At 35.2% G+C, this 19160-nt stretch overlaps 1 protein-coding gene across 1 annotated transcript in view; it reads right to left on the bottom strand.

The window, feature by feature from the left end:
• The window catches only part of LOC140164826 (serine/threonine-protein kinase SMG1-like), a 114543-nt gene that overhangs the window by 62597 nt on the left and 32786 nt on the right, over positions 1-19160 (bottom strand). The window lies entirely within an intron of this gene.

The raw sequence follows: 19160 nt of genomic DNA, 5'->3' as shown, positions 1-19160 counted from the left end.
TGCCACCAAATAGCTTTCCATAGACTTTACGTGCAAAACAGGGGTCACGTTTTAGGCTATAAGTCGAGTTACGTCTTACTTTGAAATATATATTTGATATCATTTTAATCAGAACAAAATTCTGCATAACATATCTGAAAATGACACCATATTTTAGGTCTACTTTTTGAGAAAAATAGCGCTATATAAAAAGACCCGATTTTCCCGGTTTACGTCCGACGGCTAACTGCGTTTTGAACTTGTGTGTTCATGCGCGCATCATCATCGTAAACATCACTCAAATTTTCGCGTTTTCTGTTCAAATTAGTAGAGATCACATTCACAAGTTCTAGCAAAACACGATTTGCAACACTAAAATTGTTAATATTGTACCGATTTTGCACATTTTTTATGCAAAGTTGGGACTATAGTCGTGATAAACTTTTACCGGAAACCGCTTCACACGCGGATTTAGTGGTATGAACCCTTGAAGAGGCTAAAACATCGTTTTTAGGCCTTGAAAATGATTTTGTTATCTTTTTCACTAAGTTTTGAATTAATTTAAAGAAATTTTAGGTTATTTTCTTTTATACTTTAGACACACTGGCGATTTCAAATACAAGCATGATAACCGACAATTGCCATTTTTCGTCATTTTGACGCAAATGAACGTACTATAGTTGCAGATTTGTAATTTTTATGAAGATATCAATTGATGTTAAGAATAAAAGTCACTTGAACATCTTCTACAAGTACATAACTTCAAAAATAAAACATTATAAGTACGTGCAGACTATTTAACAAGTCAAACAATGACAATCAAATAGGCCTACCCCCCCTCCAGCGTCCGTTTTAACCCGTTTTGTCCAAAAACCATATGTAATGAATGGCTATTTCAAATTAAATATTAATATGAATTTAGCTTTGAGTGTTATAACAATTTACAATACTGAACAGTGGTATAAATAAAGCAAACTAGAAACTTAAATATCTTAAAATCGAATTTTTATGCAATTTTATTAAATATGAAGGCCAAAACTTGAGTTTAAATGACAAAAATTTAGCTAAAAAGAACAATGAATTTGACAAACCTCTTTGTAATTTAAACACCAATAAATAATGTTTTCAATATTTTGAAACTCTTCATTATTCATATCAAAAGGTTTCAAACTTCTACCAAAATCGGAACTATTATTAAATTGGAAATAAAAGTAAGCCTATTCGCGGAAAACGCACGTACAGCGAAAAACATGGCGGCGTCCATGCACGCGCTTGTTGATGTCCTTCCTCATTTCTTCGCGTGCATTTTAAATAGATAAAGACGCGCGAAAAACGCATGGAATTGCTCCTTAAAGGGTACATGCCACCAAATAGCTTTCCATAGACTTTACGTGCAAAACAGGGTCACGTTTTAGGCTATAAGTCGAGTTACGTCTTACTTTGAAATATATATTTGATATCATTTTAATCAGAACAAAATTCTGCATAACATATCTGAAAATGACACCATATTTTAGGTCTACTTTTTGAGAAAAATAGCGCTATATAAAAGACCCGATTTTCCGTGTTTACGTCTGACTGCTAACGCGCTTTTGAACTCGTGTGTTCATGCGCTCATCATCGTAAACATCACTCAAATTTTCGCGTTTTCTGTTCAAATTAGTAGAGATCACATTCACAAGTTCTAGCAAAACACGATTTGCAACACTAAAATTGTTAATATTGTACCGATTTTGCACATTTTTATGCAAAGTTGGGACTATAGTCGTGATAAACTTTTACCGGAAACCGCTTCACACGCGGATTTAGTGGTAAAAACAGTGTTTAAATTCTTATGTTTTATATTGTATTCAGCCATTGATAAATTGCTCATAACTCGGTAACCAGATGTCCGATTTATTTTGATGGTGTTTGTATCAAAATGTAGTATTCATAAACTGCCAGAAAATGATGTAAAAAAACTCATTCCCCTTGATCATGTAGTCTCTGGCACTGGAGCCAATTAGTTTTGATCTTTTGATTGCCCATTGATGCTTGGTTGATCCTTATTATTTAAGAAATACCAATTAATTGACGGTTGTCAATTGTGATAACATTTAAATTTTGCATTTAATATATTGACAAATTAACTATTAATTCTGATTGATTAGTATCTAATTAATCACATTTATGCTGAAATATTCTGGATTTTTTTTACATAGAAATTAGAAGCATACGAGAAAGGGACTATATTTGACATTGTACATGAATAGTAAAACAAAATCCATATCCTAAGCCAATTTGGTTACCCCATCCACTTTAAATGACTGCATATATCCCTTTAATTCTAACATCAGGTGACTTTTCATTGTAAAATGTCTGCTTCTTACCAGGGTCCAACCATATTAGCAAATTTGCTTTCCACCCAGTTTGATCTGTCTTGCAAATTCATTTTCTTCACCCAATTTGATTTGTCTCTGCAATTCAAATTTTTCTTAGCGTAATTTGTATTTCAGCTAAGTTTCAGCAAAAATATACGATTTTATTAAGTACTTCCTGCCATTTTGCTCACAACAAATGAAAGGATAGGCTGAATAATAGGTCTAAATTGGGATATCTGGTATTTTTCATGCACAATTTGCCATTTTCCTTGCAATTTTTTTCTACACAAATTGTTTGCTCCTGCCTATGACAGGTTGGTTCAACAAGTCAATGAAACAAGACCCACTAAATTGTAATCACCACCTCACAACTTGTAACAAATTATACTTTAATGGATAAGGATGTTGATCAACAAAATAGACAAGAGATTTATGACCTTATTTTATCATTATAGCAGGGTCAATTACAATCTCTTGTTTTGAAATTGGTGTTACATGTAATATAATATGATGCTTCATCCTGTGTCTCTCTAAATGGCATTAGCTTGATTGATGGACTTTGCAATATGCACTCTTCAGTCTTATACAAAATTATCATTTTATATTTACCCAAATATTCATATTCAACACCCTCCAAAGTACAGTCAAATATAAGCACACAATTTTATAAATATGGTGACAGTTTAATACACAGACTATTATACTAAATAATATAATCAATCAATTCTTTATTTTCATAATGAAAAAGACAATTACTTCAAATAAATATTCAAATGAACAGGAAATTATATATAATACAGTACATCTATCCAGGCATAAGCAGTAGGGCTGACTTCAACTGCACCAGCCTGAACAAGAATTGATAAAATTCCAATTGGTACCCAACAACATAGGTCTGAAAGGACAAGAAGAGACATTTTCATTGCCATTCGTATTTCTATGTTTGATCTTCCAGACTGTCCAGAGTTCCGGGCAGTTTTTCTTGCATCAATAAAAATGGCAATGTAACAGAAGCCTACTACTAAGAAACATAAAAGATTAAGACCAGTAAATATGGCTATGGATAGGTACATAGATGCCCTGCTATGGTCATATGTCTTTTTTGATTGCTCATAGTACACGTTCTGTAAAATAGATGTATTATAGTGCAAATCGGTGTTAATGACATTATTGGTTTCATTATATAGCTTAACTTTTGAAATAGGAAGCCCAACACAGACTTCTGAAACTGAATAAATATCAGAATTGACTCCTGCTATTGCAAACGAGGCTATGCTGAAACTCAATGCTACTAGCCACTGTATGGCCACTAGCAATCGAGCTAAAGATGGACTCAAGCGCTGGCTTCCAAATGGGTAGCGGTACTTTACGCGCAGAAACCTGTCTATACTAATCAGTGTGATCAAGAATGTTGAAGCCTCACTGGATAACACCGATAAGGCTCCAGCAAATCTGCACAATGCACTTCTTCGCCAGGATTCAGAACTTGCTGGGAAAAAATCTGCATAATACATATCTACTGAAAGCAAAATAACCAGGTAGATACACATTATGAGATCTGATACTGAGAGATTTGTGATGAGAAGAAACTGGACCTTATTACTTTGTTGCCTATTCTTAAATCCTTTAAAAACAGCGTGAATATTTCCAAGAATGCCGAAGATGCTCATAAACCACATTACAATACGAAGGATGTCAAAGGTCAACATGCGTTTACATGTTAGGAATGGAGAACGTGTCTCATCACTTATACACTGTACAGATGATGCATAACAGCAGATTGCAGGTGCGGTAACTAATAACTTGACTGTTTCATTCAACCCAGAAAATGCACCTCTGTGTAACCAGAGCAGTGTATTACCTTTTAAGTTTACTGTTTGTAAAGAGGTACATTTTGATAACATTGGAAGTTGGTCCAAATTATTGCCCGATAGATTTAAATACTTTAAATCAGAGAGGCTATAGAAAATGTCTTCTGGTAGGTAATGAAGCTGGTTATGAGCCAGAGTCAGATCTTCAAGTCTGGTTTGGTTTTCAAATATGTCCGGATGTAGAGAGAGTAACTTGTTGTTGGATAACAGCAGTGTTTGTAAGCTTTTTAACGATCCAAAGGCATTTATTGCAATTTTGTCTAATGTATTGTTATCCAGGTCTAACCATTTCAGACTATGCAGTCCTTCAAACACATCAGACTGTATCTCATGAAATGCACTGTTATCTAGGAATAATTCCTCCAGACTTGTAAGCCCTTCAAACACACCTGGCTGTATCTCATATAATTCACTGTTCCCCAGGTATAACCTCTGCAGATTTGCCAGCCCTTCAAATACACCAGGCTGTATCTCATTTAATGCATTGTTATACAGGTTTAACCATATCAGGCTTTCCAGTCCTTCAAACATGCCAGACTGTATCTCATGTAATGAAATGTTACTCAGGTCCAACCACTTTAGACTTGCCAGTCTTTCAAATACACCAGGCTGTATCTCTTGAAATTCATTGTTCTCCAGGTCTAACTCCTCCAGATTTTCCAGTCCTTCAAACACACCAGGCTGTATCTCATGTAATGCATTGTTCTCCAGGTCTAACTCTACCAGATTTGCCAGCCCTTCAAATACACCAGGGTGAATCTCATATAATTTAATGTTCTCCAGAAATAACACCTCCAGATTTACCAGTCCTTCAAACACACCAGGTTGTATCTCATATAATTCATTGTTATACATATCTAACAGCACCAGATTTGCCAGCCCTTCAAATACACCAGGCCGAATCTCATATAATTCATTGCTCCCCAGAAATAAAAAATGCCAGATTTGCCAGTCCTTCAAACACACCCGGCTGTATCTCATATAATTCATTGTTATACAGGTCTAACTTCTCCAAATTTGCCAATCCCTCAAACATACCTGGCTGTATTGCTTGCAGTGCATTATCACTTAGATTCAATGTTTGCAATGAAGCAGCAAACCTTGCAAATGCTAATGGTGCTATGCTATTCAAAGTACTGCCAGCCCAGCTGAGACTAGTCATATCATCAAATGGATACAACACTTTAGTCACAAACATATTTCCATCTGTGCAATTACTGATTATGGTGACATTATCCAAGGCACATGTACAGTTGAGCATTCCATTTCACATATTGTATCATTATATCCACCTTCACACTGAATTGCCCTATTTATGTATTGTCCACTGGTAGTCATTTGTTGTTTATTACAAATTGATAAAATCACATGTAAAACCACTGCATAGAATGATATTTTATCAGGCATCCTGTGATTGCAAGCATATCTAGCCATGTTGCTCTCAGTTCTGATTCACAACACAAAATGATCATTTTTGTCCCAACTGCTGCATGCGTTTCATCTATCAATTTATCAAAGCAAGTAACTGATTGACTATTATGTTTGTAATCTAATAACTTTCATTAATATTAGATGTGTAATCACTCCAGGGTAATATAATAATCCAAGGCAGAGCTAGTGGGATGGAGCTCAGTGCATACAGCGACATTGATCTAGCAGTATATAATAATTATAATAATAATAATAAACCACACATATTTGGTGCCTTTAACCCAACCAGGGTCTCAAGGCTTTACAAACTAACCATCTTAAACTACAAAATACTGCACAAAAATACAGTCTTAAAACTACAAATAATCAAAAATGAAAAGTATACTGGATCGTCTAACTGCACCAGACTGTGGCACCCATGCAGAAAGAAAAAAGAGAGTGCACCACGGAATAGCAGGAACCTACGCTCCAGCATCTCTATTACACATGCAAACTATGAGGATTAAAAGGGACCATAAACATGGTAAAAATCAATTAACTAGATACATTAAAAACATCAGAATAATTAAAATTTAGGTACAGAGCTAGCTGTAAGAAGAAATGCCAAATTGCACGGACGCTGAAATTTGATGACAGACAAAAATTGATATGAAAGATGCCCCACATATTATACAGAAGGCAATCACTGATTAAAAAGAAAGGTTTTAAGTTTTGTTTTAAAAACGTCAATTGATGAGCCTGACATGCTGAAGCAAATTGTTCCGTTCTCTATGAGTGGCTTCCATATGAAGGATCACTGTCCATATGCAGTACGCGGTCAAATTAAGAGTAGAAGCTTTGATACGGGTCTGAGATGATGAGCGGATTGAATGGGATGGGGCATACAGTGTGATGAGTTCTGTTAAATACGGCGGAGCAAGTCCAGTAAGAGACTTGAAGGTGAGGAAGTTGATCTTAAAAGCGATCCTTTGGGGAATGGAAAGCCAGTGAAGTCCACGCATAATTTCCGAGATACTGTTATTTTTCTTTGTAGGCGATACCAATATTATATTGAGGGTGATATATGCCGATTCATTTTGGCCAAAGAGGACATAGCTACAGTCTTTTCACAGTTCATAAAATACATCTGATGCATAGACGCTATACCTGGGGATGTTTGGTTGGTTTTTTCACAATCAACTGTATACAGTTAAAGGTCCTCACATTGGCGTACAATGTAATATTACATTACTGTCTTTGCATACAAAATCCTCCAAAGATTGGATCCACAAATTCTTAAACAGCACCCTCAAAGGAACAAACTTCAGTTGATATTGTTGGGTTTTACACAGACAAAATATACACAACTTTGTCAATACTGCTGTTACCCACTTTAAATGACTGCATATATCCCTCGGGTGACTTTTCATTGTAATATCATACCTGCCAACATTGTAAAAATAAAAATCTGTACAGGGTGCAGCGTGTTCACCCGTAGAACGGCAATATACTTGCTAGCCTTTGGAACTAAGGTCGGTGTCTAATTAGAGTGAAGCGAGAAGCGAAACAAAACTTTGGAAAAAAGAAGAAGTTATAGAGCCTAAATTACTTGTTATTCAAGGTTGGAAAAAAATGTAAAATTTTTTTTTTTTAATTTTTAAATTTTTTTTTCAAAGTTTTTGGCAACTTTAGAGAACCACTGGACCTATTCTGGAGTGCTAGGATCATTCACAGGTAATTTGAAAAAAATTTGGAAAAAAAATTACGAAAAAAATTGCAGTTTGTTATCTTTAATATGTAAACCATTAACTAGTGTTTACCTCTTCATGTATCACATATTATATATGCATTGGTTTTCCATGCATTTATAATATGTGCTACATGAAGAGGTAAATATTGGTTAATGGTTTGCAAATAATTTGTGATTTTTTTCGTATTTTTTTCCAATTTTTTAAAATATTAACTGTGAATGATCCTAATTTTTTTTTTGTATTTTCAAATTTTTTTTTTCATTTTTCCGATTTTTGTGACCTTTGACCTCAAAAATCGGAATGAATCAGATTAAATTGGATCGGTTGGCAGGTCTGTAATATGTCTGCTTGTTACCAGGGACCAACCATATTAGCAAATTTGCTTTCTTCCCAGTTTGATTTGTCTCTGTTTCTGCATAATTCATATTTCAGTCAATTTTCAGCAAACTATGGTTTATTACATACTTTCTGCCATTTTGCTCATGAAAATGAAAGGACAACCTTGATGATAGGTATAATGTAAACCTAAGTCTAAATTAAGCTTTTGCAACTCTTTCTGCACAAATTGTTTGACCATGTCTCTGACAGGTTGGCCAACAAAGTCAGTGATTGAAACCTGAACCATGAAATTGTAATCACCACCTCACAACTTGTAACCAATTTATACTTTAATGGACAATGATGTTGACCAACAAAATAGAAGAGATTTATGACCTACATGTTATCATTATAGCAGGGTCAATTACAATCTTGTTTTGAAATTAGAGTCACGCGGTAGCCGTGACCAGCAAGTTTTTAAAAAAAAAGACTGATAAAGAAGACTAATAACAGATGCTCCAGCGAGACTATATTTACAGCTAACATTAAAACACTTGACTTCTATTGTTCGATGTTATTTTTAAGCTGGGTACAAAATGTATCTAAAACCATGCTAAATGTTATTTACAGTCCCAGGTGTAATATCTTGACAACTCATTAATTCAAAAAGGGCCACCAATCCTACAGTCAATCATCGTTCGTAATAAACAAATATTTTTGCTTCCATTTAACGCTTAGCGGTATTTCATAGCGAAAATTAGTGGCAAATCATACTGATCCAGAATTTTTGGACACTGCTGCAGGTCTACCTGGTTATCACCTTCACACTACTTTTTCAGATTCACTTCCAATTATACCCTAGCAATTTCTGAAATACCGTACATACAAATTCGAACCCCATTCGCCAAAAAATCAAGTTTTTCACAATTCTTTTGTTCTTTTCGGACGACACATCAATTCATATAATAAATATTGTACATCGACACGCTATTTCACAGCCGACTCCCATGGTGTAATGGTTAAGGCTTTGAACTCCTAATCTGGGGACTCGAGTTCGAAATCCGATGACCAACTTATTTTTTCAATATTTTATTAAACAATTATTTTATTGTCATTAATCAAGGATAACATAATTTTAATCATCCAGTGCTATTATAATTTTTTTTTATCAAAGCAAGATCTTTGATTCTCAGGGATATTATTTATTCCATTAAGGTTATTAATTATTTTAAACTGTTGTGATTTGGTAGTTCACAGCATCTTACGAATGGTAGTGAGCTTTGGGAAAAACTGCATTGGTCAATTCATAGCGAGCGTGTAGAGGAATTAAAATATCACAGATATACTTTTACAGGTGCTGCGGTTCTTGAGTTACGTTGTGAAGAGGGCTGAAACAACAACACTTTTGTAAAACGTACATAACTAATTAACAACAATAATTTAAGCATGTTTGCAGAGTATACCATTTGTAGAATGAACTTTTGCAAAACATCAAGGTGTTAATTTTCAATAATATATTGATCTAGATAATGAAAATCGATTTTTAGGTTGCTTCGACCAACAATACCTCGTCTACCCTTAAGGGCCTATTTGAAAACAACCTATGTATAGTGCAGCCGCTAGCTGAACAAATAATAAAAGAAATCTTTTTATTAATTTCTTTATTTATTTAAATCTGAATAACACAAGAAACTAGATCAGGTTACCAATATCTTTCTCATTTTTAGTTCTGTCCTACCACGGGCGATTAGCATGATAACAGGACAATAAAACATGTGATATGTATGAATGGTTGTTGAATCGATCTAGAGACCTGTCCCTTTGCCATCTTCAGCTATCGTAGAACTGTATTCCAACATGACTGTCATTTCGATTGTTATACCGTTCCGGTTGGTTTATTGCATACACTCTATAGGTGTGAAAAATTATTGTTCCACTAGTATGGAAGGCCAGCAGGGACAAAAACGTATCCAAAAAGATACAACCAAATATTGAAGGCCATTAAAGTCATAGTTACGTAAAGACAAATTAGCAAATTAGCAAATGCCTATTAAAAGAAGGGACTGTCCCCACCACAGACACACGGAACCCCCGATATAGAGAGCAGGGCTTGAATAATGAGGGAAATTAAAACCACAAACCGCGAAAGACCGCCAACAACCGCCGCTTAATAGGGATGTCAAACTAGATTGCCCTACATGGTTACAAAGAACCACAAACCGCGAATTTTGGATATCCACCTAAATTGCCACGCAGGGCAACAAAGAAGTATGGTTATCCAACAAGCTTAAGCTATAAATTACCCACTCCCCTAGAGATCAGGGCTTGAAGAATGAGGGAAATTAAAACCACAAATCGCGATAGACCGCCAACAACCGCCGCTCAATAGACATGGTCGCATGTCATAAGTTGGGTACAATTTCCATTACATGGTCAAAAATGACAAAAAAATTATTTTTTGATATGTTGTATATATTGACAACCTCTAATAATTAACACAATTTTTAACTTTAACACATACTTAATTTTTGAGATAATGCTTAATTACTAATTAATTAATACACAGGTGTCTATGTAAATCTCAATTTTCAAATGCATTTTTCTCAAATCGGACCTCAATTATAAAAATGACTCTAAAATTTTTATTTTATACAAGAATGTCATCAGATTTGGAGGATATGTTCTCAATACATCAATGCTTCAAATGAACTATTTGAAATAATTGTATGTATGTTAATTACATTGTGAAGGTCAATGACCTTTTTACGAGTAAATAGCGAGACAGTTATTCTATTATTGAGGAAATGAATATCAAGAAGAGAAACATACATTATCATGTTGCTAAAATACTGAAATTCAACTAGGATTTCATTAAAAATGAAAATAAAAAAAATAAAAAATGGAACATAATACCCTTTAAGGTGGTACTACACCCCTTGATAAATTTGTGTCTATTTTTGCATTTTTCTCAAAAAATAACAACACACTGGTAACAAAAGTTATGTATATTATAGGGGCAAGGAATCCAGTTACTGCACTGGAATTTCAGTGACTCAATACAAGCGGTACGTTATTTATGATAAGAAAAGAGGTACCGGTAGAATGTACATCATTTCTTAACATATTTAGATGAATCACTTGTCTTGAATCACTGAAATTTCAGTGAGGTAATTGGATTCCTGGCCCCTATAATATACATAACTTTTTTTTACCAGTGTGTAGTTATTTTTTGAGAAAAATGCAAAATTAGTCTTAAAATATATCATGGGGTGTAGTGCCACCTATAAATAATCGATAATTGTTTTAGTTGTATAAATTCAACATTCAAAGCTGTCAATACATCATTCCCTCACTAGATTTGAAAAAAGTCACCAGTAGTTTTGACATGCTGACATGTGAATTTTCACATCGGCCCTATGCACACCCTCCCGCATCCGCCTGCTCCACATCCGCCTGCTCCTCCACCCCTGGCATTTTCATTTCAACTGATGTGATTTTTTACTGAATGATGTATAATTATATGCTTCAGTAGACTGAAAGAGTATAAAATTAGGCTTAAAATGAGGTATCAACCACTGCTGTAGGATATGGGGTTACGGAAAGCCAATCAATTGTGTATCGCAATTTTCAGAAAAGTGTAATCCCTCCACCCTTTTTGCATACCCAACTTATGACATGCGACCACATGTCAAACTAGATTGCCCCGCAGGGCTACAAAGAACCACAAACCGCGAAATATGGATATCCAACCAGGTAGCCACCGATAGAGGTCAGGGCCTGAAAAATTAGAGAAAATAAAACCACAAACCGCGAAAGAACGCCAAAAACCGCCGCTCACTAGGTATATCCAACTAGATTGGTCCGCAGGGCTACAAAGTACCACAAACCGCGAAATTTGGATATCCAACAAATTAAAACCACAAGCTGCGAAAGACCACCAACAACCGCCGCTCAATAGAGGCGTCCAGCTAGATTGCCCGTAGGGCTTCAAAAACCACACATCGCGAAGTATAGTTATCCAACAAGCTTAAACTATAAACTAACCCCTGATCGGAGGGTAGGGCATGAAGAATGAGGGAAATCAAAACCACAAACCGTGAAAGACCGCCAACAACCGCCGTTTAATAGGGAAATTCAACTAGCTCTATAAATCTAAATAACTATCAACCGCGAAATTTGGATATCCAACTAGATTGCCCCTTGAGGGCTACTAAAAGAACCACACACATGAAGTACAGTTATCCAACAAGGTTAAACTTTAAATTAACCCCGATAGAGGGTAGGGCATGAAGAATGAGGGAAATTAAAACTGCAAACCGCGAAAGACCGCCAACAACCGCCGCTTAATAGGAAATCCAACTAGATTGCCCGCAGGGCTACAAAGAACTATCAACCGCGAAATTTGGATATCCAACTAGATTGCCCCACAGGGCTTCAAAAACCACAATCATGGTTGGCATGAAGAATGAGGGAGAATAGACTACAAACCGCGAAAGACCGCCAACAACCGCCGCTTAATAGGGAAATCCAACTAGATTGCCCCGCAGGGCTACAAAGAACTATCAACCGCGAAATTTGGATATCCAACTAGATTGCCCCGCAGGGCTACAAAAACCACAATCATTAAAACATAATTATCTTGCTAAGTCATGGCACTTAGACGCTTCCGTAGTATAAGCCTTGCTACATATACACGCATTTCTCAGCTTCAATTTGAAGTAAATGAGGGAAATCAAAACCACAAACCGTGAAAGACCGCCAACAACCGCCGTTTAATAGGGAAATTCAACTAGCTCTATAAATCTAAATAACTATCAACCGCGAAATTTGGATATCCAACTAGATTGCCCCGCAGGGCTACAAAGAACCACACACCGCGAAGTACAGTTATCCAACAAGGTTAAACTTTAAATTAACCCCGATAGAGGTAGGGCATGAAGAATGAGGAAATTAAAACTGCAAACCGCGAAAGACCGCCAACAACCGCCGCTTAATAGGAAATCCAACTAGATTGCCCGCAGGGCTACAAAGAACTATCAACCATGAAATTTGGATATCAACTAGATTGCCCCACAGGGCTTCAAAAACCACAATCATGGTTGGCATGAAGAATGAGGAAAATAAACTACAAACGCGAAAGACCGCCAACAACCGCCGCTTAATAGGGAAATCCAACTAGATTGCCCGAGGGCTACAAAGAACTATCAACCGCTGAAATTTGGATATCCAACTAGATTTCCCGCAGGGACTACTAAAAACCACAATCATTAAAACATAATTATCTTGCTAAGTCATGGCACTTAGACGCTTCCGTAGTATAAGCCTTGCTACATATACACGCATTTCTCAGCTTCAATTTGAAGTAAATCGGACTGACTCTGTGTCTCGCTGGCATCGTCATCATTGGGTATGTGTTGTTCATATTTACATTTTCTTAGTTGCCTTGAATAATTGAAGTATATTAAACATACGTATCCCTATTAATATTACAGTCACGCGGTAGCTGTGACCAGCAAGTTTTAAAATAAGCGGCTGATAAAGTTTTATCAAATTATTTGCTGTCACAAATCAAGGATAACATATAATTTCAAACATCTATGTTTCGTTTTATTAGTTTTATGGAGTACTTCAGTAACCCGATGACTTTCCAAACTTAGAGCTGCTTGGCTACATTCATAAAAAGAAATAAAATCCACCAAAAAAACGTTGACAACGTAAAGAAAGCAGCAAGTTTTAAAAGCCCCCACCTCGGCTCACTTTTTGAAACTTGGTCCCATTTTGAATATCAACAGCAAATCGGTGTTTTTAACGTTTAAACAATAGCATCATTGCTATTAACATGCCTACTTGCTATTCGTTTAATTCAATCATTGATCATGAACTTAATAATTATTATAAAACAAAACATAGGATATTGGCCAAGAACAACATAATAACCTTTCTGATCGTTCCAGAATGCTAACAACTTTATATCGCATCGGCACATTAAAGATACATAACACTTTTGGAAATGTTTTAAGTTGATAATTATGACAAAGTTTAAATCAGTATCTTTTACAAATGGGACCAAGTTTCAAAAAGTGAGCCGAGGTGGGGGCTTTTAAAACTTGCTGCTTTCTTTACGTTGTCAACGTTTTTTTGGTGGTTGGTATTACATGTAATATAATATGATGCTTCATCCTGTGTCTCTCTAAATGGCATTAGCTTAATTCACTTTGCAATATGCACTGTTTAGCGTTATATTAATTCTGTGTAACAGGGCAAAAAAAGTCCAAGTCCATCAAATCCTGTTAACCTTGACATTTGTGATCATGTTACACAGGTAACATATGTTAAACTATTCAATGTTTAACATGTTGTTCCAAGCAGAACAAACTGAGAACATTTATTTTATTAAATTGGAGCATTTTTGAATTTTATGCATATCATTTAACATTTCTTTTGAGAAGAAATAGTTATTTTATGTATATGTGACCATCCACCACGAAGTGGTAGTAAAGTCGGCTCTAGATCATTTTCTGTTTATTACAGAATTTAAAAGAATGCCCTTTCAGTTTTAAAATGACACCTCAACCAGCTTCATCGGACATCTGGAAGTGAAGTTATGGTTCATCAAAGGTCAAATTCCTACTATATTTTACATAGAAATCCATATACTATTTTTGATTGTATCTCAAAATAGAAAATGCCGACTTTACGACCAGTTTGTGGTGGATGGGCACATATGTAGTAGGGTCAGAATATGGGTTCTCATGAGACTAATGAGGGCAAGAATTTTTTTGAAGTTTGATCCAAATATTTTATATTCAGCATCCTCAAAAGTATGAAGTTCAGTCGATATATCCCATCAGCTGACATTCTTAGTACTTAGAATGTAATCTAATCTTTTTTGGTGGCCATTTTGGAAAAATGCCCAATGGCAGGTGTTCCCCAAATCTTCCTGAGGTTGGAGCTAAATATTTTTATTCTCTCTCTCTCTCTGTCTGTCAGGTGGCGCTGTGTAGCGCTGCTGTGGTCTTCACAAGAGTACGCTATCTCACTCGATCTGATGCCAATGTTGGTGGGACGTCCTCTTCCTCGCCTGCCTTCCATAGCCCCTTGCAAAATCTGTTTTTCTACTCCTCCATGTTTCCTGACAATATGGCCAAAGTATTTTTATTCAGTACCCTGAAAAGAACTAACTTCAGTTGATATACCAAGTAGTAAACTATTCTAGAGCTCTAATATATCATTCAATAGTAATTTGGTGGCCATTTTTAAATACCTCCAGCCCCCCCCCAGTTGGATCTCAAAATGCATATTTTGAAGTTGGATCTCTAATTTCCTAAGGGATTCCAGTGTGGTTGTCTAAAAAAAAGAGGATTTAACAACTTATTCCAGTGACCAACTAAAGTTTAGCGTCATGAAGCAAGGATAAGGGCAAGAGTTTCGGGTTAGGTTAAATATTATTTTGACTTGTAGTAAGGTTTGGGGTGGGTTAGAGTTTGTGTAAGGGTAGAAAAAAACAAAACATTTTACAACAACAAAAAATCATTTTTTATTTATTTATTTTTTAACAGAAAATTTTTTCGTATCACAAAAAAGCAGACTTCCCTTTTGCTTTAAAGCGGAAGACTGGCATCTCTGCTTTTTGGAGCACTCAAAAGCACAAATTTCAGTCAATTTCAGCAGTAGACTATTCTATGGCTGTAGAATGTCACTTAATGGTATTTTAGCAGCCATTTTGAAAACCAAACTATAGCAGAGTTTCCCATCTTGCCTTAAGGTTTGACCCAAAAATTCTTGTTCTGTCCCTCAAAAGTACAAAAATCATTTTCAAAACTTCTTAGTCTCACAGGAACCCATATTCTGATCTTACTATGTAGTTGATTTCTGGAAACAGTCTTGTCATAATCATTACTAATGGGCTATTCCATTTGAAATCCACACTCCACTATTTAAGAGTTAGCTGAAGTCTTCCACAGAGGGAGTATGAGTTTCAAATAGAATACACAACTGGGTAACTTCCATTTCAAATACTCACTCCAGTTATGGAAGATGTAGGTAAAGCCATATCCAGGGGGAGTATGGGTTTCAAAATTAACCCTAGCCAATTCCATTTGAAAAACATACTCCCTCTGTGATAGACTAAATTTTCCACAGATGTATGGCATATTACAAATAGAATAGCCCAATGCTGTGAGGCTAATGAAATGAAATGGTTAGTTTCCCCGTCACATTTTTTTCAGTGAAATATGAGGTCATGAGTCCATTATTCGGGAAATTTTCATTATTGACAAAACTTTCATTTATAAGGCTATTACCTATATTGTTGATAAAAGACCATCTCAAAACAGGTACTAATTTTTTAAGAAAATGCTTAGATCATAATTGCAGACATTTTGAAACATATTGATCATAACCCAGATCTCAATAAGGACAGGGGCCGCCACCACCTACCAGCCGTCTACCAACCTGTCATCCTGTCATGTGACTCTGACATCTAAGTCACATGAGTAATGACCAAAATCCCACTCCAGTTAACCACTCTTGAAAAAGTCTCATCGGATGATGGACGAAAATTTGAGTAAGTCAAATTTTTTCATTGTTGTGTGACCAGTTTAAATTTACCTTAACAGATTTGAATTTGTTTTTATTCAGATGAATTTAATGAAAAGAAATTTGCAATTTTTGTAATCACTAGAAACATGAGGTAATCCTTAAATTTCCATTATTTACCACACCCTCTACCCCTACAACTAAGAAAAACTGCTGATTATGATCAGCAGGGAATGTCAGACATTTTGAGAGTTTCAATTTTGATTATTTCCATCTCAATTTTTTATGAAAATAATGAAAGTTTCGGTCAAATTGAAAAGGTGATGAGGGCAGGTGACGGAAACTAATAATTTCATTACATAGGCCTAATTGATACTCATTATATTAGATTCATAACTTGTAAGTGATAGGAGAAATGTATATGAATATGAAGTTTGTTACATATTGATTTGTTTGAGGGCAGAATAAGGGAAGACACATCCATCCACATCCTAATTCGGGATTTTTTGATATTTAGAACTATTAAGATGCATTCTTTCAATGAAAACTGAAAAATGCATTTTTTTTTTATTGAAAATCACTATTTTAATTTTTTCAACTCTGAGAAATCACATGGCTGACAGCTAAAGCAAATTTTTCTATATGATGTCATGTGGTAAAACAGTTAATTTTTTTTATTTTGTCAAAAACTAGACATTTTTATTTTTAAAATTTAACATTACCAAATGATTCCTTGTCTCATTTCCTTTTCAAAAATGTATGGTTTATATACTTTGGACTTTAACTTCCGAAATAATGAAGCCGGAAAAGGTCCATGTTCTCTATCATTACTTTCCCCTTAAAAACATTTTCAGGGATGTTTGCGTTTTTGAAAAAGATCAACAAAATTAATCTTGGTCTCAAAGCTCTTCTGATGTTCAAAATCCAATGCAATATGCTGGGGTTCTTTTGGATTTTTCACCATTGAACTTTCATTAGTAGGCAATTCAACACATGTATCTAAATGCAAATATCCAGTGAGACTTTAAATACACAGACTATTATAGTTTTATAATATAAAACAATTCTTTATTTCCATAGTAAAAAAAGTCAATTACATCAAATAAATACTCAAAGTCAAATGGAGAAAAAATTATGATACAGTACATCTCAATCTTGCACATAATCATCTCAAGTAGTATCTTAAATCTTCTTGCTCTCTATGACCTCAAACATGTCTATATATATACCGTGTGCAAGATTGTCTCAGTCTTTCTGTCCAACAATTTCCTTCATTGGGATGTTCTCTTCTTGACTTTTACGTTTACAATGTGTGCATTTTACTTTGTCAAATGAAAAGGCAGCAAAACTATACAGAAATGGATTAAGGGTAGAATTGATGGGTAACACAAATGTTGCTATCCAAACATAAGCAGTAGGGCTGACTTCAACTGCACCAGCCTGTACAAGAATTGATAAAATCCCAATTGGTACCCAACAACATAGGTCTGAAAGGACAAGAAGAGACATTTTCATTGCCATTTGTATTTCTATGTTTGATCCAGAGTTCCTGGCAGTTTTTCTAGCATCAATAAAAATGTTAATGTAACAGAAGCCTACTACTAGGAAACATAAAAGATTAAGACCAGTAAACATGGCTATGGATAGGTACATAGATGCCCTGCTATGATCATATGTATTCTTTGATTGCTCATAGTACAATGTAGCAGAGAATTTAAAATCAGTGTTAATTACAACAGTGGTTTCATGATATAGCTTAACCTTAGAAATAGGAAGCCCAACACAGACTTCTGACACTGTATAAATATCTGAATTGACTCCTGCTATTGCAAACGAGGCTATGCTGAAACTCAATGCTAGTAACCACAGCATAGCCACTAGCAATCGCGCTAGAGATGGACTCAATCGTCGGCTTCCAAATGGATATCGGTACTTTATGCGCAGAAACCTGTCTATGCTTATCAGTGTGATCAAGAAAGTTGAAGCCTCGCTAGATAACACCGATAAGGCTCCAGCAAATCTGCACAATGCACTTCTTCGCCAGGATTCAGAACTTGCTGGGAAAAAATCTGCATAATACATATCTACTAAAAGCAAAATAATCAGGTAGATACACATTATGAGATCTGATACTGAGAGATTTGTGATGAGAAGAAACTGGACCTTATTACTTTGTTGCCTATTCTTAAATCCTTTATAAACAGCGTGTATATTTCCTAGAATACCAAATATGCTCATAAACCACATCAAAGTACGAAGGCAAGGGTAGCGCTAGGTCCAAAAGCTCGGGGGTCCCAAAGGACCCCCGAGCTAACAGAAAATGCAAAAATGGGGAGTCCCTAAAGAAATATCGGGGTCCCAACTATTGTCTAGCCAATTCAATTTATTTGTGTGATACCATACTATTTTTTTTCGGGGAGCAGGGGTTTATTAAATATTATTGTATTTTTTTGTTTGTTCTTTCATTCTTTTTTCTTTCTTTACTTTCTTTTCTTTTTTCTTTCTTTTCTTTTCTTTCTTTTTTTTTTCTTTTTTTTTTTTCTTTCTTTTTTCTTTTTTTTTCTTTTCTTTTTTCTTTCTTTTTTCTTTTCTTTTTTTCTTTTTTTCTTTTTTTTTTTTTTTTTTTTTCTTTCTTTTTTTTTTTCTTTCTTTTTTTTTTTTTTTTTAATTTTAATTTTTTATTTCAATCAAATTAGTATAATTACCTAATATTTACCGCCCGCCACTGCCTGCCCAATAATTCTTTTAATACTGCCCTCTATTGTCGGTATTTGCCAGTAAACAATGGCAGCCATAGCCAGAGATCTCGCCGTATTTTGGCGATATCACTGCTGTTTTGCTGTCAAAATTTTCACTCACAAAGCAGTATTACTGTGCATAATATTAATTATTGAAGTAAATTAGGCCATCATTTTGTATTTCAGGTGTTCAGT

Source organism: Amphiura filiformis, chromosome 11 (genome assembly GCF_039555335.1).
Source record: "Amphiura filiformis chromosome 11, Afil_fr2py, whole genome shotgun sequence".
NCBI lineage: Eukaryota > Metazoa > Echinodermata > Ophiuroidea > Amphilepidida > Amphiuridae > Amphiura > Amphiura filiformis.
The sequence above is the reverse complement of the archived record's forward strand: the minus strand, read 5'-3'. Positions and strand labels throughout refer to the sequence as shown.